The 6,461-nt window shown below is 29.4% G+C and overlaps 1 pseudogene across 1 annotated transcript; it reads left to right on the top strand.

Moving 5' to 3' along the window:
- Positions 1–672: 672 nt before the first annotated feature.
- On the top strand, positions 673–761 carry BDBG_16765 (annotated as a pseudogene). Its single transcript has one exon. The product of its transcript is annotated as a tRNA-OTHER (tRNA).
- Positions 762–6,461: the final 5,700 nt, after the last annotated feature.

Raw genomic sequence — 6,461 nt, 5'->3', positions numbered from 1 at the left:
AGCTTTTACTATTGTAAATAGTTCAGTATCAAAGACTTCAGATTCACAGCTCAAATTTTAAAAATCTGAGATGAAATTGATATTATCTTCAGTATAAGCAATGTCTGTATCTAATCTGTTCAAACTCTCATTTTTTAAGTCATCTGAGTAAATCAGAATAGAGTCTTTTATAGTAATTATAGAGATCTTCTTTAAATACTATTCATATTCTCTCTCTTTAAATAGTTTACTTATTTATAAGTCTATGAGAGATTTCAGCTTTTCTCTTCAGAGAGATATCTTCTCATGATCAATTTTCTCAATATTTAATAATGAAAATTGATTTTTAATCAGTGAATATAGTCTATACAGTTGAGACAGTATTTTCTTTGAAGAATTATTCTTATTTCAATCAAGAAATCTATTTCAATTCAGTTCATTTTCTGAGTTAATTGATAAAAATAAAGAAGAGACTCTTTCTCTGATTATGTAATTTAAGCTCATCTTCATGACTCTTAGAGTATAGTTATGTAGGCTTTTTCAAATTAAACAGCAGAAGAAGAAATTAAAGCTTCAATTTTCATTACTTTAATAGAAGATGATTTGAATGCTTTCAGAATTCTTTTCAAAGCTCTGTTTTACAGACTTTGAAAGAGTTCAGTGAAATTTTCTTGATTATTTCATTAAACTTATGCCCCGGTGGCCGAATGGTTAATGCGGCCACCTGGTAGCGCCTTGGCGTGGGAAACCAAGGCGCGTGGGTTCGAAACCCGCAGAGGATACATTAAATCCGGAACTCAAGCATCTCAGGTTTCTAATAAATACAGAGGTGTACAAATCGCTTCAATGAATCGCTCTATGTTCCTGGGCTGGGAAGTTATTATCGCATGTATCTAATTGTCACTCCTTTGTATTTTCCTATGTTCTTGTTATCTTGGCGTGGTCTCAACACCTGTATTTCCTCCTGTATAACCAACACTTGACCTGTATTTAACATCACGCAAGGACTCATCATAAGCTCCGCTTGCATATGAGTATAATGAAAGAATAATAATAATAATAATAATAATAATAATCATTAAACTTGAACTTCATAATCAGCTACTAAGATGATACAGACTAGACTATGTATAACTGTCTCATAGTCTGAAAGAATAGACCTTACTCAGTATTTAATAGTCTAATTATACTATTCAGTAGTCTCTCTGTTTTGATAATTCTTTATTAAATATGATATTTAAAATTCAACTTGGAGTTTAACTATACTTCTAGTTATTTAACATTCAAACTGAGTTTAATCTCTTTATTCAAAAGAGTTAGACTTAGTTTTTTCTCATTGAATCTGGAAAAAAAGTGAATTAACTCAGTTTTATTCATATTAAATTGAATTAGATTGATATCTACTCTAATAAAGATTTTCTTTACTGCTTTTTCAATCACTTCGAAATTCTCTTTGATTGTTCTTGAACTGTAGACTAGATTAATATCATCTATATAACTTAAAGATCTTACTATTTTCATCTCTCTATTCTTGAATAGATATGGGGTGTATATTATAAATAAAACAGATGAGATTAAAGATTCTTATAGTACTTCTATTTTTATCTCAGTTTTATCTTATTTTATTTCATCAAAGAATAGTTGTATAATTCTTTTAGATATAAAACAGTTAACTCATTTTATTAGAGAAAGTGACAGTTTTAACATCTTCAAAGTTTGAATCATCTTAGACTTTGAAACATGATTAAATGCATCTTTTATATTAATAAAAACTGCAGTTGAGACCAGGTCTTCATACTTTATTATTTGAATGTTATGAATAACTGAAAGAATAGTATCAATTGTAGAACATTGTTTTCTATCTTCTATTTATTTATTAAATAGAAGAGAATTACTAATAGAGTATATAAAAGATAATCTAGTAGCTATTATCTTTTCTAGAATTTTTTTCAAACAGTTCAACAGAGAAATTACTTTATATAACTTAGAAATAAGAAGTTTTTAGTAAGTATTACTACAGTACTGAGTCTAATTTCATGAAATCACTCAGTGAAAGGCTTTGCAGATGAAGTCTTAGAGAGAAGAAGATATGTAAGAAATTCTGCTACTTATGAATTCTTTATCTCTATTTCTATCTCTTATGTAATTAATAGAGTTAGCAGCTCTTGACTACACACAACTATATAGACTGAAGTTCACAAATACTATTCATAACTTAGCTTGAATACTATTATATATTTAATCTTTACATTTATCTTTCTACTGTGAATACTTCTAGTAGCTATCAGTAGACTGGCTGCTGAAACTATAAATTTCATGTTTAATTTCTGTAAGAAGTCTATACTGAATAGATTGATATAATATTTATAGATCTTATATAATAAAGTGAAAAACATTAAAGAAGAAAAAGAAAGAGAAAGTGCAAGAATCAGCAATTGAAGTGAATATTTATACATGTATATAGTGATGTATGCAGTGAAGCTTCAGAGTGAAAGAATTTATACATGTTTATAATAACTGAGAATCAGTGATTGAGAATGGCTGAGAATCAGAGCGTACATGTTTATAGCAGCTGAGAATCAGTGATTGAGAATAAAGTGATAGAAATCTGTGAAGTGTAATAGAATAGTCTATATAATTGATCAGATGCAGTCTGTTACATTAGTCTCTTCTTTTCAGAAGCAGTTCTCATCAGTCAAGAGCTGCTATTTCAGATAATACAGGGCTCAGAGTTCAGATCAGATGATTATAACTGACTTATTTCACAAGATATTATCAGCTGCAGCTGCAGAGTCTCTTATCAAGAATATTCTTAATCTCTCACTCAAGCTCATTATCTTCTTCTATAATCTCTGGCGGCTGTCAGTTGAAAGTCAGTTGAGAAGGAAACAGGTCAGTGACAGTATAATGAAGTAAGCTTATATAAAAGACATCATGAATCTCTGATGATGTGTTAAGATAATAGTTATAACTATCTAGAACTTCTATCACTTTATACCTGATGTAATGATAATTCAGTATATGAGATGAATGTGTGATCTGTATATTGTTAAGATTCAATCACATCAAGTCTTCTATCTTATATTACTTAGTAGAGTCTCAGTGAATATTGATTTAATTCTCTTAGTCTTGTTTTGTAATTTATCATGAAGATCTCTGCTTATAACTGTGATGTGTCAAGATAATAGTTATGACTATCTAGAACTTCTATCACTTTATACTTGATGTGATGATAATTCAGTGTATGAGATGAATGTATAATCTGTATATTCTTAAGATTCAATCACATCAAGTCTTCTATCTCATATTACTTAGCAGAGTCTCAGTGAACATTGATTTGATTCTCTTAGTCTTGTTGTATGATTGTCATGAAGGTCTCTGCTCAGTTATGAGTGTCTCAGAGATTTGTTACTATATTATTAATAATCTGAATTGAACTGTGAGAGTTCAGTGTGAAATGTGTGTTTTCTAGAAGATTCAATACTTTCATATGATAATTATATGTAAGAAAGAACAGGCTTACATCTGTTGAGACAGTATCTTGACTGTTAATAGTGATCTCTGTGTGTAGAAGAAGATCATATTAATTATTTTATAAGTCATTATAGAACTTATAAAGATAATTCTTTATTATCTGAATTGTTCATTCTGATATATTATCAGTCTCAGAGTAATAAGCAGTTGATAAGTGATATGTGATCTTGAGAACCTGACAGATTCTTGTTCAGAGAGTGCTCATGAATTGACAGTCTTAGTTAGATATAATAGATCTCAGTAACTCATATATCTGATAGAATGAACTCTGTAAGAAGACTTCAGTAACTTGTTCAGTATTCATCTTATCACAAGATTTTAATATTATATCTTTCCTTAATTGATTAACAATGACCAGAATATTCTTACAATTCTTACTCTCAGATAGATTAACAGTGAAGTCAATTACTATATCTCACTAGATTCTATTGAAGATATTGAGTGATTTCAGTAGATCTTTTCTACAGTTCTTTCATAAGATAATGAAAGAACAGTGATTACAGTTTCAGATAAAGTGTCTGATACTATTTAATATCTCAGATCAGTAGAACTGTCAGAAGATCATTTAATACAGTTGTTTATAATCTAAATAATCAGTTATATATAAATCATGCATCTCTTACATTATTCGGATATATAAGAATTCAGAGTGAGAGACTTAGTTATTATTATTATTATTCTTCAATTATAGATGTATGCAGTCAGAGACTATGACATCTACCTGAGAACTTTTAGTTCTCAGGGTTTTTCCTATATCTGTAAAGTTAACTATTATACATTCATCAATTTCAGATATGCAAAATCAGAAAATTTCAGCTCAGAATACAAAAACTGTTTACAAATTACAGTGTTTTAACATCTTCTGATACTTTGAAATTATTTGACAATATCATGACAAAGGAAAAGAGAAAGAGAACACAGTCTTAAAGATAGACACATTAAATAGATAGATAGAAAGAAATTGAAAGAAAAAGATAAAGTAAAGAGAGACTGTAATAAAACAAATTATTAAAAGATAGTATATAGCTGTTTTAACAGACTATATCTGATTGATTTCCTCCTCTTCATATTCAGATAATTCTGAATTTAGTCATTTTCTTATAGCTGCTTGAGTTTCTGATAGAAAGTCTATTAAGTATTTAATTTCTGTCTCAGTTAAGAATAAGAATCTTATATTTAATTAATTTAGATTATACTTCTCTTTCAATCTGACTCTGAGACTATTGTATAATACACAGTGTATTACAATATACTCAGAATTCTCATTTGTATTGCAGAATGAGCATTCTATTAAGTCAAATCTATCATCAAATCTTTGTATATAAGATTTAAAATAGTCATATTCTAGTTTCAGCTGTATTATAGATGAGAATATTTTCTTTTTACATTTAATTAAACAAGATTTTCACTTGAATTTTGTTTCAAATCTTGAATAATGTATACTCTTCTTTTATTTCTGTCAGCTTTTATTTCACTTATCTAAACAAGATTCTTTTATTTTTCTCTTTATAAAAGATCAGAATATAATTTTTTAAATAGATCTGCTTAATTCTGCACTCTTTTTTACAGCTGAATCAGTCAATTCATTGTCATGAATATTCATATAAGCAGGAACTTAGTGTAGATAAATTATCAGCTTTGATATTTTTCTCTTTTGAATTTTCAAAACAGAGTTTAAGATCAGTTCAAGATTCATTTAATCATTATAAATCTGACTATTTCTAAGTCTTTTTAAAGTAGCTTGACTATCAGAGAATATTCATATCTCTTTCAAACTATTTTCTCTTTTATAAGATTTTATTTCTATAAGTTTGAAAGCTTTTACTATTATAAATAGTTCAGCATCAAAGACTTTAGATTCACAGTCTAGATTTCAGAAATCTGAGATAAAATTGATATTATCTTCAGTATAAGCAATGTCTGCGCCTAATCTATTCAAATTCTCATTTTTTAAGTCATCTGAATAAATCAGAATAGAGTCTTTTATATTGATTGTAGAAATTCTCTTCAAATGCTGTTCATATTCTTTCTCTTTTAATAGTTCACTTATTTATAAGTCTATAAGAGACTACGGGCGCTAGTCACCCGCAGAATGCATCTTAAGCTAATTACATTTAACTCTCTATAATTAATCGATCACTGTGTCTGTTCTCTCAGATCAGTCACTAATTTCCAGAGATATTAGTTAGTGACTGTCACTGCTCACTTGATAATATACACACTAAGCTTTCAGTTGCTGATCTCAGTCTCATTAGATGCTCATAGATCTATTAATCAGCTATTGTGACCTCACTCTGTGTTAGAGACTAATCATAGACTTGATAACTGCAGTTCTCTCTGTCAGTATTAGAGCTTAGCAGTGAGCTTGCAGACTCTAGTCTATCAGAGTGCTCTGTCTAGAGTCTAGATACACATCTAGACCTACTAGTTAAGTGATTTTTAAAATCATTCTCTGTATTTGAGAAAGAGCTAGGCTCTGATGACAGCTCTAGTTAGAAACTCACTTAAGTAGTGTATAATCACTACATTAGACTTGACTCTATATCATTAGAATCTTGATGAGTGCACAGTAGAATAGTGAGATATTGACACTCTATATCAGCTCTAATGAGTGTTTGCAGAATCTCACTTAACTAGTGACTTGACTTGCAGTAGAAAGTTCTACCCTGTATCAAGCCTTACTAATTAGACTCAGCCTCTATTACATAAGAGCTTTCATGAGTAAGAAGTAGCAGGTTGTCAGCAGTGAGATTCGAACCCACACATCTCTAATGTGTGCAGCCTTAGTTACCAGTCTTATCAACTGAGCCACGCTGGCTGAGAGACTTAGTATTGTTTATGAAATTGTAGAGTATTATTGTCATTGATTGAACATTCTGAGATATCAGTTCTTATATATAGTTCTGAGGGAAATCAGAGTGCTTCTTGATATACTGCTTTAGTGAGTG

This window comes from Blastomyces gilchristii (assembly GCF_000003855.2).
Source record: "Blastomyces gilchristii SLH14081 genomic scaffold supercont1.5, whole genome shotgun sequence".
Classification (NCBI taxonomy): domain Eukaryota; kingdom Fungi; phylum Ascomycota; class Eurotiomycetes; order Onygenales; family Ajellomycetaceae; genus Blastomyces; species Blastomyces gilchristii.
Note: the sequence above shows the minus strand (reverse complement) of the source record. Positions and strands in the feature narration are given on the sequence as shown.